We start from the raw sequence: 22,794 nt of genomic DNA on the forward strand, positions 1-22,794 counted from the left end.
TAACATCGTTGATGTGTATGCAACGTCAGCCACAGTGGTTTGTTTGGTAACAGTAGTCAGTGATGGTTCACGCTGGAAGAAAACCGCCAAATAAGCACTAGTTGCGACTTTGGCCACAGTGAGCAGCAGCAGCAGCAGCAGCAGTAATAAGTTGATACAGTACTGTACATGATCACATGGCCATCTCTACGGGTATACGTGAGAACGTACGTGCTCACATGGTGATTGCTGCTTGTACGTGTACTGTATTTGTCTGGTCCTCCTCCTGGCCAGACGGATACGAGTAGACGGTGGCTCAGTACAGCGTACTTTGTACCACACGTAGGGCGGGCGTCAGTGAATGATCATCTCCTACGTTAGATGTACGGGCCCTTTCAGGGTAGAACCTACCACTGCCAGAGAGTGGGGCCCAGTACAACCAATATTTGCCATGCACTTACAAAAGTAAATAAAAAATGTTTGAATTTTTGCCCGAATTCAAGTGTCACTGGGTTTTTGGCCGGAAAGAGGACGCATTTGCCTTGGGGGTTAACCCAAATTTCTAAAATGCTGGGCCCTCTCCTATTAGTGAGATTAGGTATGACAGCTGCGATCCCAATGCACTAAACGTATACCTATCTGCAATAATTAGTGGTTGTCCCCCGACCTTTTCAGATTTCATCAAAGAAGAAGAAAAGAGCATTTCGAGAAGAACATGTAGGCCTCCCACCCCAACCCTTTCCGAAAAGAATGTCTAGTCCAGGCTTGAGGTGTGAGGTTCAAGACACACCTGATAGATAGTTAGATACACACTACAATTATTTGTCTATGAACCTGCCGAGTTGCTTTGTTTCGCGGCATGTCCTAGCCCATACATAGCACAAGTCCTTAGCAGAATTAAAGAACCAACATGTTGGTGGTGCTGCTTTTAGCAAAACACTCATTGCTTCGATTAACAATTCTCTGACCAGAACACTTTTTTTTTAGAATCAGCCAAAAGCTTCATTCATCCAGTGCAGGATTACAGTCCTTCTGATTACAGCGTTGGATATATTCCGGCACCTGGCTATCCTAGGCACACTCCGGATTATTACAAGAAGCCAGTTTAGCTAATTTATGGGCAGTTTCATTTGCTTCCCTTTTAACATGACGAACATCAAAGTAGTTGCAACTTTCCGTTAGCTCCTGGATTTGTTTTATAATGGCAAGTATTTTAGACCGCTGATGTTTCATCCTCCAAAGTGAAGTGAACTCCATCAAATCTGTTTCCAGTATGGCTTGCTTTATGCCCCAGGTTTTCATCAGTTGTACTCCATCTCTGCAAGCAAGTGCCTCGGCTGTCAGTATATCAGGAACAAAATCATGTCATATGCTACTTGCTGCAACTATATGCCCCTGATCGTCTCTTATAATAACTCCAGATATTCCATTCATATCATCTGCATTATAAGATGCATCAACATTAAATTTATAACATCCTTGATGTGGTCGTTGCCAATGAGCTTGTAATTTTACTTTACTACATGATCTGGCTGCTGTAGCAGTTTGAATAAGATCTGCAGTAGTATCATATGCCCATCTACATGCTTGAGTTAAATTAGTTGATGATTCACCATGTAAGCGAGCATTACGTGCATTCCACACCGACCACATACCACATAAGATGTAGGTGGACTTTTCATCATCACAAATGGATGAATCCAAGATATCTAGAGGCTGTTTGGTTCACACCTGAGAGCTGCCGCGCCAAATTATTGGCGTTGACCAGGTGCGTTGGCTAGTGTTTGGATGGACGTCATTTTTTTGGAAGTACGCCAATTTTTTGGCTCCCGTTCAGGTTTCTACGCCAACTCCGGGCGAGACGGGGGCGGCGAATTTGTCTGCCAAATATTTGGCGAGCCCCGAATTGGTAAGGTTGGCGTGGGCGCAAGCCAAACAGCCCCTTATGGCCCAGGTTAAAGGATGTAATTTGGGGATAACCATGTAATTCTCTAACCAGAATACTTAGTAACCTCCTGGTTTCCCCTACTAGCTAAGGGTGAAACTTCCTTAGTGCCAAAGGGGGGCATATGCCCCCCTCCATGTAAAAATTGCTTAACGTGTCACACATGGGAATAGATATTTGACATATCACGTTATATTTTTCCATGAAAATTCAAAAGATAGTTGAATGAAACCAAGAATTGGAAGGGTAGGAGTGAAAGATTTAAACTAGAAACTACAAGTAAGCGAAAATAATGCTTTTTGTAGCAATGGTTATAACATTGTAAATTCTAGTGATCTAATGCATCCTTTCATGCTCAACTCCATATTATATTTACAAATATCAAGAGTACTCATTGCCAAACATTTGCATGGGACATGCGGGGACCATCTTGAAGGCTTTAGCTGCAAAGATTGCACTCATGGATACAACAAAAGGGACATGTGTGACATCTGCTAAGGGACACAACCTAATTATGTGATAAGTCATCATTGAGCTTAACTACTTCAATAGCATTCACGGTTTGGAAAATTCGAAATTCTTCATATTGCATGCATAAGTATTGCAATTCGATTTCGTATTGGTGCCATAATTCTTGCATTATGTGCAACTATACTCATCAATAGTTAGAAGAGAGGCATACAAAATCGAGTGCATACTTAAAGAAAAATTAAGGCTTGCTCTTGGACAACTAATGTTCGATGAAAGTGCTACACATGAAATAAATATAATATTGGTGAAGGAATCGGAAAACGAAACCAACAATTTTGATGTCGGATGTATTCTTGTCCACTGAGGACATGGCACAATTTATAAGGGGATTGTGTATGATCAATATGTGTCGGAAATTAAAATGTCAAAACTAGTAAAGAAAACTAACATGGATCGATTTATCAATGAGGTTGCCATGCTATCATAAATCATTCACCACAATGTTGTGAAGCTTTTTGGTTGTTGTTTGGAAATAGAGGTGCCGCTGTTGGCTACGAGTTCATATAATAGAACTCTAGATTAGTGGTGGGGCTTGATGAAGAATGTTGAGGTGGGCCAAGGAGACTTATGCTTGAAGTTTGAGTAATATTTGATATTTAAGCTCAACAATTAAGGACATCTTACGCATATGGAGGAGGGGGGCATTGGTCCCCTTGCATGTTAAGTGTTGTTTCCATATATGGTACCTACATATTGCATATTATTCAGTGAGTATAGCCATCCCGAGTTTTTTCTCCACAACTACGTCATGTTGGGTGCTCTGATTGTTCTTCTATACTTATCGTGTTGTTCCTGGCCGGGTAAGGCCATGCGCAAGAATCCATCAGTAAAATGAAATGGTAGAATGGGTTCAACGCCCTACCCTGACCCTTTGCTGCCTACTGGCCATGGTAATGAAATCCATCAGTGTAGTGTTTTTGTTCGTTAAGGATGCCTTTGTTACAGCTATGTTTGTCGTAACGTATATTTACAACAATTTTTTGGCTTCAAAGCCTTTGTTCTCTCGATTTGGTTTTTGAAAAGCCTTCTCATTAAGTATATGTCCAAACAAAACGATAATGCTAGATTGTCCGCTTTGTAACGTGGTTTCAAGGTAAGACATTGAAATCAAAACTGACGCAAATTGGCCTCAGGCCAAGCTGGCGGCCACATATGTTTCTGCAAGGATGGTTGTATCAGATGGAGCCAGGCAGTCCATCGTCCGCTATCTGGCGGATAGTGGAGCCACACTTCGCAATAGAAAGACCTTGATGGCATCCCAATATTCACATTTATTGTGGGCGTGTGAGAGAGGGAGTGTTTACGAGGTATTCCCTTGATTCAAAAATTCATGGTTTTTTGGATATTGATATGGTCTTCAATATTAACTTTTGACCACTAATTTCCACAAACACACGCATACACACACTAGTGCTATCTAAGCTAGGGTGTACTATATTTATTCTACACCCCTAGTAAATTTATATTAAATGTAGTAAAGTTGTGTACAAAAAGTAGTAGTTTTGGAATGATTTTTTTACTATCCAAATTGTGTACAAAAAGTTTTCTCTCCAATGTAGTAAATTTGTGTATCTAGCTCTGTCGGAAAACCCAGTACATAGGAGGCGCATAGGCACGCTTAGGCGCTAGCCAATGACCAAACGCCTCGGCTAGGGCATTAACGAAGCTCTAGGAAGGAGAAGCAAAAAAAAATTGCCCGTTGAAATGTGAAATCGTGCTTTATTGCACAAATATGCCAAAAGGGTCATACTTCAATGGCAGTACTTGGTAGTTTACTCACTTATTTGCTCTAAGTTAATATAGGTACACATATAAAACCCTAAAACACCCTGCTATCCAAATTATATGTCCGCCTAGGATGTGCCTAGGGTGCTTAAGCGCCATCTAGACGCTAGGCGAAGGCCAACCGCCTCGTTTACGCCTAGCGTTTTTTCCAACCTTGGTATCTAGTAAAGAATAATGTAGAAAATTTGTGGCTTGGCTAGTAAAAAAGGTTATTCCAAAATTACTACTTTTGTACACAACTTTAATATATTTTGTGAAAATATACTATGCGTGTAGAATAACTATTCTACACTATAGATTAGAATAACACAAGAAAGTTATTATATTATAAATATACTTTTCGAGATAAATCTAAACATTTCATTTACAAGTTTTTGATCTAAATATTTAAAATAACATTTGTTGTTGATATTTTTTTACATTAAGGCTTGTCAAAACGACATGTATTTTGTGATATGAAGGAATCATACTCTATAGACACCTCAAATTCTTACGATTGACTATGTTTTATATGGTAGTTTTGGGTATCCTGCTAATAGACCATCCTTATGTGGCACATCATTACTAGTCTCTTAGAGTGTGTTATCCACAAACAAGGACAATCAAACAGAATCATGTGACGACCACTAAGCTCTTCAAATATTGCCCTTATTTGGCGGTTTCCATTAGAAGCTTGTACCAGATTATGTAAACCATTGTCACCATGTATACAATACCCCAAAGGATGAGTTAGGGATGATGCTAGGGTTCTTCGAGGGTCTGGTGGAGAGTAACTTGTGACCATAAGTGTAGGCAATCAATGGTAGATCTTTTCAATAAGCAAACATATCGACCCACAAGAAGCTTAATGAATTGCTAAGTGCAAAAGTAGTAAAGATTCACCCTAAATGCTAAACGATGTGACAATGTTACAGTTTGTGATGGTGGAGTTGCAATGAAATGTGAGTAACAATAAAATAAAAAAGTATAAGAGTGCAACAAGGGGCCAATCATTAGTAAGTCTAAGGACAAGCCAGCTGTGTTATTTATGGTGATCAAACATTTCTTGAGGACGGCAGAAATATCACATAGTTGTTAATTTCATAATGATTTGCATTGATTATTATTGCTTGCTTGGTGTTGTGTGGATAGATACTAATTCTATGTGCTGCAAAACCATTGAATCACACAAACTTATGATTTTGCTCTCGTCAAGCATCTGAAAATACTGAAATTTATGAAGGCGTGAAGCCCAAGTATAGACACCTCCTCTAGGGTCCCTATTCACCCCATTTAACTTTCAAGACAAGTGTAGTCCCATACTGCTAGTTGAGGAGAAGAAATACCAATATATAAGATGAGTTGTTCTACTTGTACTTGTAGCATGAGGAAAAGGGAGCAACAATGCACACACACACACTCACTTGACTCAACTCGCCACAGAATGCGTCCATGGCTTTTCATGAATTGAGTTCAAGCTAATGTTACGTGGCTTGTTGAAAGAACTAAAAAATTGTTGAGCAATGCACTGCTAATACTCTGGGTATACGTGTCCGTGCCCGAGCTCGTTGACGACACATTCCTTACTTTCCTTGTTTTCTTTCAACGCGTGGCAGTTGTAGTTTTCTATGCTCTTCAAGTGTGTCCCCATGCGTCATCTCTGTTGAAAGTATGCAAACAAGAGAGTCTAGGGATAGACACATATTGTACACCAAATTTGAACTCACACAAGCTTGCCAAGTTTTTTGTGTTGTGTTCACCGTTATCCCACTCTCGGCAATTTCATGCAGAATCGTACGGGAGAATAAGCCTCCAAAACATAACTCTTTGTGAATCTACACCGGATGAGGGGTGATACATTTTTTAGGAAGCTTCTAAAACGACCGCGTGCTTCTAATTGGCTACAACGTCGACGACAGATCGTCGGCTTTCACTACTTCCTCTAGGAGGATCACAACATCATCCCAACCATGGGCGGTGACCCTGTTGTGCAGGGGTTTCCAACGAGCTCATATTCTTTGAACCATTTTTTGTTGGCGTTTGCATTTGGTCTTTGTAAGAATATGCTATTTCTAACTTGTCTGTATGTGATTTTCTTTGGTGTCTCTTGCTCGTTCCCTTCCTGTCCTACCAAGTGCCAACGGATCCATCATCCTTCTCCGTTGCATGTGATTGATTGTGAATAGGAGGCGCATCTAGCAGACTGGCACAACGAACCGAACAAGTGTCACTTTGGTGGCCGCAGTTCGGGCAAAATCACATATTTGACCTGAGGGAGAAATCAAATCACAAACTGGCCCGCTCACAAAAAAATTTCACAATGGTGACCCTTTCGTGTGGCGCCCGACAGCTAGGCGCCGCACACTACTGTGCAGCGCCTCGGCCTTAGGCGTCGCACCTCCTGCCAGCGTGGCAGCCCTGGTCCAGTTGCGGCCCCACAGACAGCACTGCAGCGCCTAAGGCCTAGGCGCAACACTTGTAATGTGCAGCGCCCGTCTCTTAGGCGCTGCACAGTCTGTGTGCCACTTAGGCTGGCCCCACCCTCTCTCCCCTCCCACCCCCACCCCACACACCCCACCCCACCCAAACCCTTAGCCTTGCGCCCCTCCTCTCTTCCCCCCCATCATAACCCACAAGTATAGGGGATCGCAACAATTTTCGATAAGTAAGAGTGTCGAACCCAACGAGGAGCTAAAGGTAGAACAAATATTCCCTCAAGTTCTATCGACCACCGATACAACTCTACACACGCTTGACATTTGATTTACCTAGAACAAGTATGAAACTAGAAGTACTTTGTAGGTGTTGTTGGATAGGTTTGCAAGATAAGTAAAGAGCACGAAAATAAAACTAGTGGCTGTTAAGGTAAAGAAGCAACTAAAGTAAATATAGCGAGTGTGGAAAAGTGGTGGTAGGAGTTGCGAAATTGTCCCTTAAGCAATTGACTACTTTACTAGACCGATAGCAAGTATTATGTGGGAGAGGCCACTGCTAGCATGTCATCCCTGACTTGTGATTGGAACTATTAGCAAGCATCCGCAACTACTAATGTTCATTAAGGTAAAACCCAACCATAGCATTAGGATATATTGGTCCCCCTTCAATCCCGTATGCATCAATTTCTATGCTAGGTTGAAGCTTCTGTCACTCTTGCCCTCCAATACATAGTCCTATCAACATACAACTAACCCTATGGTGTGATCCACGCGCGCGCTCATATGATGGGCACCAAAGGACAGCAACATAACCACAAGCAAATTAAATCAATCATAGCAATTCATCAACCACTGATAGGACAACGAAAATCTACTCAGACATCATAGGATGGCAACACATCATTGGATAATAATATGAAGCATAAAGCACCATGCTCAAGTAGAGGGTACAGCGGGTTGCGGGAGAGTGGACCGCTGTAGAGAGAGGGGGGAAGGTGATGGAGATGTTGGTGAAGATGGCGGAGGTGTTGGTGTAGATCGCGGTGATGATGATGGCCCCCGGTGCCACTCCGGTGCCACCGGAAGCGAGGGGGAGAGAGCCCCCCTCCTTCTTCTTCTTCCTTGACCTCCTCCCTAGATGGAAGAAGGGTTTCCCCTCTGGTCCTTGGCTCCCATGGCGTGGGAGGGGCGAGAGCCCCTCCGAGATTGGATCTATCTCTCTGTCTCTCTCTGTTTCCGCGTTCACAGATTCTTCCCTTTCACCGTTTCTTATATTCCCGGAGATCCGTAACTCCGATTGGGCTGAAATTTTGACACGATCTCTATCCGGAAATTAGCTTTCTTGCGGCGAAAGAAGGGCACCAACCGCCTTACAGGGTGGCCACGAGGGTCAGGGGCGCGCCTGACACCCTGGGGCGCGCCCCCCTACCTCGTGGGCCCCTCGAGCATCGTCTCGCGTGGATTCTTCTTCCCAAAAATCATATATATTCCAAAAAAAATCTCCGTCAGGTTTTATTCTGTTTGGACTCCGTTTGATATGGATATTCTGCGAAACAAAAAACATGCAACAAACAGGAACTGACACTGGGCACTGGATCAATATGTTAGTCCCAAAAATAGTATAAAAAGTTGCCAAAAGTATATGAAAGTTGAATAATATTGGCATGGAACAATAAAAAATTATAGATACGACGGAGACGTATCATCCCCCCTCTCAAATCCTTCTCAAATCTTGCAAATCCGGAGTATTTGACCGTGGATTTCGAAGCCAACCCCTCCCTTAAGGTAATCTCCTCCGATCCCCTCGTTTTCATCCATAGGAATTGTCACATTTGCTCAAATCTAGCTAGTTTGGGGAAACCCTAGTTTTGGCTTGGTTTTGGAAATTTGTTTTGAATCATGTTATGTTTCTTTGCTAATTTGGTATTTTTATGCTTTCATAGTATGCTAGGGTTAGGGTTATGTGTGTTTGATGTTGGTGTTAGGGTTATGCTATGGTTAGGGTTGTGGTAATTGTTATGTGGGGGTTATGGTTATTAATTCATATATATGTTAGGGCATATGTATTTTGTGCAAATATTTTTGTTAAGTACTTACTTGATATATGTGTGTTTTTGATTATTATAGGGATGGGGAGAACATGTGTTTATGTTCATCATGTGGATAAAGAGGCCTTTTTGAAAGGCAATGTTGAGCCGGACCCAGATGAGCTTGACATGGTGTTTGAGAGTAGTCCTAGCTATGTAGAGCTCTTGGAACAAGTGAGGAAGGATTTGAATTGGATGGACCCAAGTGACGTTGTTGAGTTCGAGGGAAGGCATAATGTTGGTTTTGGAATGCACATCCATTGGAAGACAATGCGTGTGAACTCCGAGCAACGTTGGGTTGCATACAAGGAGACGGTTGCCGAATCTCTAGACAAGGCTCTTGAGTTATTTGCCTCCAAGAAGGTTGAGTCTACTTTGAATTTGGACTTGAATCGGAACCCCTCCCCGTTGGTTGCTAGCACTCCCCCACCCATTAACCAAGATCAAATGAGTGAACCTCATTTCACGCAACAAGATTGGCCAACATTGGGCCCGACTCCAAACAACCAAAATGAAGCTTTTGAAGAGGAGAATGATGAGTACGAGGAGGATGACAACGAAGTTGATCTCCATGACAACAATGTGGGTGATCTCGACCAATATCATGTGCAAGAGACAATGGACCAATCCATCCCTTTTTCCCGTGCATATGCATCGGACTCGGATGACGATGGTCCCGATGAAGAAGTTGATGAGGAGGGGTTCACGCCAAAGGAGGCCCAAGCATTCAAGAAGGTATTCGGGCGGGATCACAAGACACCATTGCTCAAGGATCTTAGTCTCGCGAATGAAGCCGTTGTGGATGGTGGCAAATGCATATCTCTTGGAGCTAGGCCAAGTTCTCACCATGATTTGGAAGACGGCAAGAATGGGATATATCCCGGTTGTGAGTTTCAATCCTTCTTGTAATTGAAGATGTGGCTCGACAACTACTCGGTTGCACATTATCGTCCACATAAAGTGGCCAACTCAGACGTCAATGTGCATTACATGGTCAAATGTGAAGTGCCAAGATGTCCATGGATTGTGCGTGCAAGGCCATGGAAAGAAGGTCCCACTTGGCGCATAGTGAGTTGTCTACCAACTCACATGTGCCGGCACAAGAATGCGGATGGCGAGCTTGTGTACCAACAACACAGACAACTCACGTCCTAGTTCATTGCTTACAGGTTATCCAACCAAATATCCACACTTCCAATAATGAGCATCAAGAGCGTCATTGACCTTGTGAAAGCCATCTTTCATTACAAGGTGAAGTACGACAAGGCATGGAAGGCGAAGCAAGCCGCATTCAAGATGTTGTATGGCAATTGGAAGGAAGCATACAACCGACTCCCTAGGTTGTTGTTAGCTATGGCCGCCACAAATCTAGGCATGGTTCACGTGGTTGAGCCTCATGGGCACCAAACATTGATTCATAACGGGAGGACCGTCCGAGTATTTGGCCGTGCATTTTGGGCCTTTGAGCAATGCGTGAGGGCTTTTGAGCATTGTTGGCCCATCGTCGCCATTGATGGCACGTTTGAAAGGATCGATATGGTTGACTAGAGGGGGGGGGGGTGAATAGGCAACTAACAATTTTTAGCTTTTCTTTAGCAATTTAAACTTTGCATCAAAGTAGGTTGTCTAGATATGCAACTAGATGAGCAACCTATATGATGCAACACGAATAGGAACACAAGCAAGCAATATATATGAAACAAATAAGCTACACAAGTAAAGGCATGAGATAACCAAGAGTGGAGACGGTGGAGACGAGGATGTGTTGCCGAAGTTCCTTCCCTTTGAGAGGAAATACGTCTCCGTTGGAGCGGTGTGGAGGCACAATGCTCCCCAAGAAGCCACTAGGGCCACCGTAATCTCCTCATGCCCTCACACAATGCGAGATGCCGTGATTCCACTATTGGTGCCCTTGGAGGCGGCGACCGAACCTTTACAAACGAGGTTGGGGCAATCTCCACAACTCAATTGGAGGCTCCCAACGACACCACGAAGCTTCACCACAATGGACTATGACTTCGCGGTGACCTCAACCGTCTAGGATGCTCAAACACCCAAGAGTAACAAGATCCGCAAGGGATTAGTAGGGGGGAATCAAATATCTCTTGGTGGAAGTGTAGATCGGGGCCTTCTCAACCACTCCCGAGCAAATCAACAAGTTTGGTTGGCTAGGGAGTGAGATCGGGCGAAAATGGAGCTTGGAGCAATAATGGAGCTTTAATGGTGGAAGAGGTGAGTCAACGGGGAAGAAGGAGACCCCTTATATAGTGTGTGGAAAAGATCCAACCATTATCCACCAACCAGCCCGCGGCCAGCGGTACTACCGCGCCAGGCCAGCGGTACTACCGCAAGGCCGCGCGGTACTACTGCTTGCAACCAAGCGGTACTACCGCACGGCAGTGCGGTACTACCGTACCGACCCACGGTACTGCCGCGACCCCAGCACAGAAACAGACGCAAAGCTGGGGGCGGTACTTCCGCACGCGCGGTACTACCGCGCCCCCCATGCGGTACTACCGCAAGGCAAAAGTCCCAGCCAGGGGGAAGGGGAACTTCCGTGCCTACTTCCGCAAATAAACGGAAGTAGCAAAAACCCGACACAATAGTACTGCCGAGGGGCGGTACTACTGCCTGACCGCATAGCGCGGTACTACCGCACGGCGAAAGCGGTACTACCGCGGTAGGTGCGGATGTAAAAAATTACATCCGCTCCTACTACTGCAAAGGGGGCGGCACTAGCCTGGTGGGTAGCGGTAGTGCGGCTCCAGGGGAGCGGTACTACCGCGCCACCACGTGGTACTACCGTGTGTGCCTACGGTACTACCGTTGATCCAGGAGCAGTACTACCGCAACCACAACAGCAGCCAGTCAAAGGAGGTAGGAAAACGGAGGAAGCTCCAAGGAAGAGGGAGGGGATAAAAGGAGACGTGTACGTGATGATTCCACCCAAACCTTTCCAACGCGGACCCCCTCTTAATAGTACGGCTTTCCTACGACTCAAATCCACCTAAAAGAAACGTAGAAAAGACGTCGTCTTCGTCAGTCTTCGAGGGGCACCCAATTGTCTTGTGCCTAGCAAAGAAGTGTCTGGAATACTCATGGCACACGATTAGTCCGCAAATGCGTTGTCATCAATCACCGAAACACTTAGGGATAAATATGTCCTTACAATCTCCCCCTTTTTGGTGGATTGATGACAAAACGGGATTTGCACAAGGAAAATACTATTAAGTAAATGCAAACCCCTCCTCTCTATAATATAGACGGGCTCCCCCTAAATGTGTGCCACCTAGATGAGCACGAATAGGAAGAGAGCTCCCCCTATATTATAGAGACAAGGCATATCTATCACTAGATAAGATAGTACAAACATAAGATAACTAAGATAGATAGAGTGCATATGTCTTACACCATATGGAGGATAGGTCTCGAAGGCACAAACCAAACAAAAGCAAACGAGGCAAACGAGGTCCAAACGACAAAGCAAACAAACACACCAAGCACGACACAACGCAAATCCCTACACTCTCTCCCCCTTTGGCATCGAGACGCCAAAAAGGCAGAGAGGACACCTACACACACGGGGTGGCTCAGGCAGAGAAGTCGTCCCACTGCTCCTCGTGATCCTCGTCAGACTCAGCGGCGGGGATAGTCTCCTCGAGGTCATCCTCTGAACTGGTCCACTTATAGCCCTGCTTTGACATCCGGGCAGCCTCAGGTGTGATGACGTCCTCAGACCCGCCAGACACATCCTCTCCAAAGAGCCTCATCACCTTCTTGTCACGGCGGCGACTCTCCTTGTCAGTCACGTGAGCCCTGTACTGTCCCTTCGCCTGCATGCAGAAGAGAGTCTTCATCTTGTCCTTCAGCTTCTTGGCCCATGACGGCTTAGAGGAAGAAGTGGTGGACCTAGCAGCACGGTCCTTAGCAACAGTCTCAGCAGCAGCAGCCTCCCTTTCACCAGCAGCCCTCCTAGCAGAAGATGCCTCAGCACGGGTAGTGGTGTTGGCCCAGTTGGGCTTGACGCGGAGGCTGATGGACTCATGGCGAATCCAGTCTGGAGCAAGGAACTCATCACCTGGATACGTCTTCTCCCAAGTGGCGGAGAGCAGCAGAAACAGGTACGGTCCATAGATAGGTACCTTGCAAGTGAACACCGCAAACCGAAGCTCACACTACATGATGTGTGAGACATCAAGTGGCTGAGTCTGAGAAGAACGTGCCTCTGCACACAAGAGCAACATGTCCACTAGATATGCATGTACCTTGTCCTTGTCGCCAATGCGTGGGAACAGAGTGTTGCGGAAGATGCGATGCATGATATCCAGAAAGGAGTTCAACACCCAAGATGACTTGCCATTGGGGAGTACCTTCTCAACAAGGAAGGGCTGAAGCTGGTTCTTGTTGGCAGACTCAGAGTTGGCATGGGGGCGAACACCAACGGGGGTGTGAAGCCCGTCATCAGGAATGTGCAGCAGATCCATGAACTCTTTCCATGTAGCAGACAACTGACGGCCATTGGTCATCCAGGTCATCCTCCGCTCCTCCCCGGGATGAAAGTACACTGAGGCAAAGAACTGACAGATGAGCTCAGGGTCATAGTCAAGGTGAAAGGAGATCACCGGCTCAATAGCAAACTGCTCCACCAAGTCCAGAGACTCTCCAAAATAGTCACGAAACTTGTCCTTCTGCAGGTGATGCATGTCTATCCACTTGACATCCATGAAGGTATTCTACTTGTTCTTGATCACATCCAGATAGATGAGAGCCTGTTGCTTGGTCCAGAACAACTCGGTGCCTCTGAGGATAGCCTGAGGATTCACATAGGGATTGATCTTCCGGCGCTCGACATACTCAGTGGTTGAAATCTCGTCCATGCCCTTAGCCGGTTCCTTTTGCTTGCTGGCAGTGGTCTTGACATTGCGCTTGGGGGCATTGGAGCCCTCTGGGGATTCATCTTGGGGGTTGCGCAGATGCTTGGAGCCAGTGTCACGACTGGGATTGGAACGGTGAGAGCCACCACCTGAGACACAGAACGCAAAAACACCCACAACAGCCAAGAGAGATTAATGCAAAGACCACAACAAAGCAAGTGAAACAAGCAGAAAGCACACAGGATAAATGCCTAGAGAGAGATTTGATCCCTACGGTAGTACTGCCAAGAGCTGCGGAGCTAAGATAGTAGTACGTCTCTTAGATGCGGTAGTACCATGCAAGATGACGGTAGTACCGGGTGCAGGAGCGGTAGTACGACCTTAGCGCCGCGGCCGGCGTGGTAGTACCGCGTCTGCAGAGCGGTAGTACCACACGGTACGGTAGTACCGCAAGAGCGGTAGTACCGCGCATCGGGCACGGTAGTACTGCACCGTATCAGATCTGAACTGGTTCAAATCTGAAAAAGCCCGCGAAACCACGGCGGTACTACGGTTGGACAAAGCTACCACAAGACAGCATATCAAGTATGTTTCCTACGCATCACGACTCTCCTACATCCTACTCTTGCATAGATTTGGCCTAAAATCTCAAGAACGACAAGTTTCTCCCCAAAAACCTAGAAGCAAGAGAACAGCCAAGAAAAAGAGGGATTTAGGGAAAAACCTTGGTCCATGGCAAGAGGAAGTGGTGGGGAACGATCCCACCGGTCGGAATCCGAGGAGAGTGGCCGGAGACGGAGATCCGGCGAGGGCCTCCGGCGCCGTTCTTGAGAGGGAGAGACGTGGAGAGAGAGACAATGAATGGGTATGGGGAGTTGGAACTCCCCTGCCCGAGTCATAACCCCCACGCGCCCTTGACGGCGCGGTAGTACCGTGCCCAGACACGGTAGTACCGCACGGCGCGGTACTTCCGAAGTACCGCACCAGAGCGGTAGTACCGTGCTATGGTGCGGTAGTACCATGCCTCCCAAAGTGGTAGTACCGCGCCCAGACGCGGTAGTACCGTGGGCTCAAGAAGATGCACGTTTCGAGCGCACGAAAAACTGGATCTTTGCACAAACCACTCCGAGCCAACACGACACCACAAGACCACGCAACACACAAAACCAGAAAGACACCACCTCTCCAAAAGAGAGGGCGGTGGCCGTAGCCACCTATATTTGAGTCAATTGGTATGGCACCACGAAGAATTATCCTTGGGTCCATGACCAAAACTCGTCTATGAAGCACAAGTACCATCAAACATGGCTAATGTGAAAGACTTTATTGATTTATGCATAATGGGGGAGGGAGAGTTCATTGAGAGAACATCACTCCCCCTATGTCCATGCCTACATCTAAATAGGACAACACGTTGAGTATGGTGGGGTGTGCAAGGGTTCAAGCAACATTGCTCGAATCGATGATATTTAGCTCATGCCTTAACTCACGAAATCTTGCTTCATCCAAGGGCTTCGTGAAAATATCTGCAAGGTTGTCATGAGTGTTGACATAGTTGAGCTCGATCTCTCCTCGCCTAATGTGATCCCGGATGAAGTGATACCGAATCTCAATATGCTTCGTCTTGAAGTGTTGCACTGGGTTGAGAGAAATCTTGATGGCACTTTCATTGTCACACCAAAGAGGCACTTTGTCACAAGTGACACCGTAATCCTTTAAAGTTTGCCTCATCCATAAGAGTTGTGCACAACAACTACCGGCCGCCACATACTCCGCTTCGGTGGACGAGAGAGACACACAACTTTGCTTTTTGGAAGACCAACTTACCAAAGAGCAACCAAGGAATTGGCACCCTCCGGAAGTGGACTTCCTACCCACTTTGTCTCCCGCCCAATCGGAATCCGAGTACCCTACAAGCTTGAAGTTTGATCCTCTTGGGTACCATAAGCCAAAGTTTGGGGTATGAACCAAATATCGAAAGATTCGTTTGACCGCCACAAAGTGACTTTCCTTAGGTGCGGCTTGAAACCGTGCACAAATTCCCACACTCAACATGATGTCCGGTCTAGATGCACAAAGGTAAAGCAAGGATCCAATCATGGAACGATATACCTTTTGATCCACCACTTTACCATTGGGATCTAAGTCAAGTTGGCACTTGGTGGGCATTGGAGTGGAAGCCGGCTTGACGTCACTTAGCTTGAATCTCTTGAGCATGTCTTGAGTGTATTTGGATTGATTGATGAAGGTTCCTTCTCTTCTTTGCTTCACTTCGAACCCTAGAAAGAACTTCAACTCTCCCATGGAGGACATCTCGAACTTTGAGGTCATGAGAGCGGAAAATTCCTCATTGAAAGCTTTGTTAGGAGAACCAAAGATAATATCATCAACATATAATTGGCACACAAACAACTCCCCTTTGACCTTCTTAGTAAAAAGAGTGGGGTCGATTAGCCCAACTTCAAAACCACGGTCTTGTAACAACTCGGTAAGGTGGTCATACCACGCACATGGGGCTTGTTTAAGGCCATAGAGTGCCTTATCGAGTTGATACACATGATCGGGAAAGTAGGGATCCTCGAACCCGGGGGGTTGCTTGACGTAAACCAATTCATTAATGGGACCATTAATAAAAGCACTCTTCACATCCATTTGTTGTAACTTAAAGTTATGATGAGAAGCATATGCAATCAACATGCGAATGGATTCAAGACGAGCAACGAGAGCAAAGGTTTCACTGTAGTCGATACCGTCGACTTGGGAGTAGCCTTGTGCTACCAAACGAGCCTTGTTGCGAATGATGATCCCATGGGCATCTTGCTTGTTCTTAAATATCCACCTGGTTCCTATGACATTGTGATTTCCGGTCGGTCTTGGCACCAATCTCCACACTTTGTTGCGCTCGAAGTTGTTGAGTTCTTCATGCATGGCATTGAGCCAATCCGGATCTTCTAGCGCCTCATAGACCTTGTGGGGTTCCACACAAGAGACAAACACGTGATGCTCACAATAATTTGCTAATTGTCTACGAGTGCTTACCCCCTTTCTTAAGCTTCCAAGCACATTCGTCATGAGATGATCCTTGGTGGAGATCTTGGAAGCAACCTTGGCGGCACGACGCTCTAATTCCTCCTCGGTGGTGAGTTGAGGAGCGGTTACTTGATCATCTTGAGCGCTGTCATGAACTTGTTCTTGATCTTGAACTTGCTCGGGGGAGAGAACTTGACCTTGGGCATCACTTGGTGTGTCCACACCGTCTTGAGTATGATCTTGCCCTTGGTCTTGTTCATGAGGTTGAGGGCCTTCACTTTGTTCTTCGGAAGCGTGTGGGCCTTGGGTTGGTGATGGCTCCACTTGAGTGGAGCATTGTCCTTCTCCTTCGGCCACAAGGGGTTCCTCAATGGGTAGGATAAAACCAACACCCATTCTTCTTATGGCTTGAGGAGGAATTTCATCACCTACATCACAAGTGCCACTTTTCTCCACTTGGGAGCCGTTATTCTCATCAAACTCCACGTTACACGTCTCCTCAATAAGTCCCGTGGATTTATTGAGGACACGGTAAGCATGAGAGCTTGTAGCATAACCAACAAATATGCCCTCATAAGCTCTAGCCTCAAATTTAGACAACCAAACACCTTTCTTGAGAATGAAACACTTACACCCGAATACCCGGAAGTACTTGAGGTTGGGCTTGTTACCGGTGAGTATCTCATATGGAGTCTTGTTCAAGCCCTTGCAGAGGTAGAGCCGATTTGATGCATGACACGCGGTGTTGATGGCTTCGGCCCAAAAGTTGTACGGAGACTTGAACTCCGCCATCATGGTCCTTGCCGCATCCATCAACGTCCGGTCCTTCCTATCCGCAACACCGTTTTGTTGAGGGGTGTAGGGTGCGGAATATTGATGCTTGATTCCCTCGTCACTAAGAAACTCATCCAAGGTGTAGTTCTTGAACTCGGTGCCGTTGTCACTTCTTATTGTCAAGATCTTTGCATTGTGTTGACGTTGAGCTTCATTTGCAAAGTCAATGACGGTTTGTTGGGTCTCGCTCTTCCTTTTGAAGAAATACACCCACGTGTACCTTGAGTAGTCATCCACAATCACCAAGCAATACTTCCTAACTCCAAGACTATCGAAGGATGGAGGCCCAAAGAGATCCATGTGAAGGAGCTCCAAAGGCCTCTTTGAATAAATGATAGTCGTGGGAGGGTGAGCCTTCTCATGTAGCTTTCCTTCGATACAGGCACTACAAGCACGATCTTTAGCAAAACTAACATTCGTTAGTCCACGGACATGGTCCCCCTTGAGGAGACTTTGCAAAGATCTCATATTGACATGGGCTAAACGGCGATGCCAAAGCCATCCCACATCAACTTTAGCCATTAGGCATGTCGCGGTCTTAGTGGGTCGCTCCGAAAAGTTAATCACATATAGACCGTTCTCGACATGCCCAACAAAGGCTACTTTAAGAGTCTTGCTCCACAAGAGGGCCACGGTATCGATATCAAAGAAAGTGGCAAAGCCCATGATAGCAAGTTGACGAACGGAAAGTAAATTGTATGCAAGGGACTCAACAAGCATGACCTTCTTGATCGTGAGATCATGAGAGATGACCACCTTGCCAAGTCCCAATACCTTAGAATATGAGGCGTCACCCCACTCGACATTGGTGGGCATAGATGGAACCTTGTGCACGTCCACCACCAAGTCCTTGCTTCCGGTCATATGATTTGTAGCTCCGCTATCGAGCAACCATGATCCCCCACCGGAAGCAAACACCTACAAGAGATCAATGCTTGGTTTTAGGTACCCATTTTGTAATGGGTCCTTTGATGTTAGTAACAAGGGTTTTTGGAACCCGAATAGACCATTCAATTTATTCATGAAGAGAACCAACAAATTTGGCATAAACATGCCCATCACTAGCACGGCATAACACATAAGAAGGGTTAAAATCGCCGGCTTTGTTGAGAGGGATGGCATTGCCCTTCTTGACATTGTTCTTCTTCTTCTCCTCGGGGGCACTCTCTCCCTCCCTCACAAAGGTTTGCATGAGGGGAGGAGGTCGTTTGGTCTTGTCATACTTCTTCTTGTTCTTGGAGTCGGGCACGTACCCAACCCCTTCCTTGGCCACACCTCCCTTTTGGTTGATCAAGAGATCGTTGAGGTTCTTCTTGCCTTGTATGCAAGTCGCAAGACCTCTCTCAAGTTGCTCCTTCAACTTCGCATTTTCCTCAACAAGATGTATATGCTCACAACACGGGTTAGTAGCATTTGCATTATCAATTAAAACCATATGAGGAAAAGTTGCTTTCTCCTTAGTTAGCTTCACTTGGAGTTGATCATGAGACTCCTTGAGACTAGCGTGAATACCCTTCAAGGCCTTGTGGGCCTTGTCAAGTATATCAAACTCCTCTTTGAGTCTAGCAAGATCAACCCCGAGTTTGGCCTTCTCGGAATTTAGCACACGAGAAACAATGAGGACATGATCATAATCTTTCTTTAACTTAGCATGATCAACGTTGTGTGACTCCTCAAGAGCCAAACGAAGACCACGCTCTTCCTCAAGAGCATTGGAAATATCCGAAATCTCATCGGCATAGTCACGACTATGCCCTTCCATCTTAGAGATGGTGTCTTCATGAGCCTCGATCATGTCATTGGCTTCACCAAGTTGTTCCAAGAGAGCAACAAAGTGCTTCTTGGATTTTCCCTTGAGTTTGCCCATAAAGGCCTCAAACTCGTTAGCCTCCACATTAGCTCCCTCAAGTTCATTAATGCTATCCGTCGGGGAAGGATGATTAATGATGGTAGTTTTGATGTTGGAGGTTACCTTGTTGGTGGCTTTAGCCATGAGGCACTTGGCGGTGATGCTCTCGTTGGGTGAGTCGAAGAGAGACACCCGTGACGTTGTTGCAATGGCAACGGAGGCCATGGCAACAGACTCATCATCTTCATCATCGTCATCATCCTCATTGTACTCTTCTTGCACAACCAAAGCCTTGGGAGGAGTCTTCTTGGTGAAGTTGTTCTTGTTGGGGAACGACTTGACCTTGTCCTTTCGGATGAGTTTGCCACCATTGTCTTCCCTCTTCTCATACGGGCATTCCACAACGAAATGACTCACGTTGCCGCAATTGTAGCAAGTCCTTACACGTTGCTTGCCCCTTGTGCCACTCGAGTTGTTTTTGCTAAAATTGGGCCTCAAGTTTTTCTTGCTCCAAAATTGCCTGGAAGAAAGTGCCATGTGTTCATGATATGCATACTTCGTATCTTCGGGGTTGCTCTCCTCTTCTTCCTCTTCTTCTTCTTCCACGGTGAGCTTGGCCTTCAATGCAAGGTTAGGCTTCTTTGCCCGTTGAGAACGGAGCACCGCATTGTCGGCGGTCTTGTCCAAAATGTTCATGGCCACAAACTCATCCAACACTTCGCTTGAGGTCAAAGTGTGGAAGTCCGGTCTTTGACGAATGACGGAGGACATGGCCTTGTGGTAGGGCATCATTGCGTTGAGGAATTTGCGCTTGATCCAATTATCATCCGTGTCCTTGCTCCCGTGATCTCGTAGTGAGACCGCGAGTTTGGTTACTCTCCGATAAAGCTCACGAGGTTCTTCATCTTCCTTCATTGCAAACTCATCGGCCTCATCTTGTACCACTTCATAGTTGGAGCGTTGAATGCTTGCGCTTCCCCGGTAGAGAGACACGACACAATGCCATGCATCTTTGGCCAAGGCAAAGGGACGAAGATGAGGTAGGTCTTTGGGTGGAATTGCATCTTGAATGATGAAGAGAGCATTCTCATTGAATTGATTGTCCGCGGCTTCTCAAGGAGTGAAGTTGCTTGGATCATGTGGATAGAAACCTTCTTCAATGATTCTCCAAAGGTTAGTGTTCACATGATTTAAATGACGTTTAAAGCGGTAAACCCAAGAATCAAAATCCTCATTTTTCACAATCTTAGGGGGAGGACCGGCATGATTCAAATGAGTGGAAGGAACCGGTCCACCATAAACAAGTGGTGGTTCCACATGGGCAAAGATGCCGGTGCCATTCTTGCCACTAGAAGAAGGAGCCTTTTCACTACTAGCTTCCCCCTTGTCGGGGATAGCATCCGACACCTTGTTGGCGGGATCACCCACTTTCAACGGTGCGGTGGATAGTTTAAGCCCCTCAAGAAATTTAGTAAACATGCTTTCAACTTCGGTCGTCATGGAGGTTTTCAATGTCTCCAAGGCCACATTGAACTCATCACGAGAGACCAAAGTTCCCCCATCTCCCATAGACGAGATCAGATTCACACCGGAGTGTTCCTCCACACCGTCTACGGTATCAACCATACTCTTTGGACGGTAAAGTCTTTAATAAAGAGACGAGGCTCTGATACCAATTGAAAGGATCGATATGGTTGACTAGAGGGGGGGGGGTGAATATGCAACTAACAATTTTTAGCTTTTCTTTAGCAATTTAAACTTTGCATCAAAGTAGGTTGTCTAGATATGCAACTAGATGAGCAACCTATATGATGCAACACGAATAGGAACACAAGCAAGCAAGATATATGAAACAAATAAGCTACACAAGTAAAGGCATGAGATAACCAAGAGTGGAGACGGTGGAGACGAGGATGTGTTGCCGAAGTTCCTTCCCTTTGAGAGGAAGTACGTCTCCGTTGGAGCGGTGTGGAGGCACAATGCTCCCCAAGAAGCCACTAGGGCCACCGTAATCTCCTCACACCCTCACACAATGCGAGATGCCGTGATTCCACTATTGGTGCCCTTGGAGGCGGCGACCGAACCTTTACAAACGAGGTTGGGGCAATCTCCACAACTCAATTGGAGGCTCCCAACGACACCACGAAGCTTCACCACAATGGACTATGACTTCGCGGTGACCTCAACCGTCTAGGATGCTCAAACACCCAAGAGTAACAAGATCCGCAAGGGATTAGTAGGGGGGAATCAAATATCTCTTGGTGGAAGTGTAGATCGGGGCCTTCTCAACCACTCCCGAGCAAATCAACAAGTTTGGTTGGCTAGGGAGTGAGATCGGGCGAAAATGGAGCTTGGAGCAATAATGGAGTTTTAATGGTGGAAGAGGTGAGTCAACGGGGAAGGAGACCCCTTATATAGTGTGTGGAAAAGATCCAACCGTTACCCACCAACCAGCCCACGGCCAGCGGTACTACCGCGCCAGGCCAGCGGTACTACCGCAAGGCCGCGCGGTACTACTGCTTGCAACCAAGCGATACTACCGCACGACAGTGCGGTATTACCGTACCGACCCACGGTACTGCCGCGACCCCAGCACAGAAACAGACGCAAAGCTGGGGGCGGTACTTCCGCACGCGCGGTACTACCGCGCCCCCCATGCGGTACTACCGCAAGGCAAAAGTCCCAGCCGGGGGGAAGGGGAAATTCCGTGCCTACTTCCGCAAATAAACGGAAGTAGCAAAAACCCGACACAGTAGTACTGCCGAGGGGCGGTACTACTGCCTGACCGCATAGCGTGGTACTACCGCACGGCGAAAGCGGTACTACCGCGGCAGGTGTGGATGTAAAAAATTACATCCGCTCCTACTACCGCAAAGGGGGCGGTACTAGCCTGGTGCGCAGCGGTAGTGCGGCTCCAAGGGAGCGGTACTACCGTGGGCACCAGCGGTACTACCGCGCCACCACGCGGTACTACCGTGGGTGCCTACGGTACTACTGTTGATCCAGGAGCAGTACTACCGCAACCACAACAACAGCCAGTCAAAGGAGGCAGGAAAACGGAGGAAGCTCCAAGGAAGAGGGAGGGGATAAAAGGAGACGTGTACGTGATGATTTCACCCAAACCTTTCCAATGCGGACCCCCTCTTAATAGTACGGCTTTCCTATGACTCAAATCCACCAAAAAGAAACGTAGAAAAGACGCCGTCTTCGTCAGTCTTCGAGGGGCACCCAATCGTCTTGTGCCTAGCAAAGAAGTGTCTGGAATACTCATGGCACACGATTAGTCCGCAAATGCGTTGTCATCAATCACCAAAACACTTAGGGATAAATATGTCCTTACAACGTTCTTGACCGGACAATACAAGGGCACTTTATTGGTTGCAATAGCAAGTGATGCCAATAACTGGGTGTTTCCTTTGGCTTTTGCTTTGGTTGAGGTGGAGAACAATGATAACTGGGAGTGGTT

Source organism: Triticum urartu, chromosome 7A (genome assembly GCF_056163025.1).
Source record: "Triticum urartu cultivar PI428250 chromosome 7A, HENAU_Tu73, whole genome shotgun sequence".
NCBI classification, from domain to species: domain Eukaryota; kingdom Viridiplantae; phylum Streptophyta; class Magnoliopsida; order Poales; family Poaceae; genus Triticum; species Triticum urartu.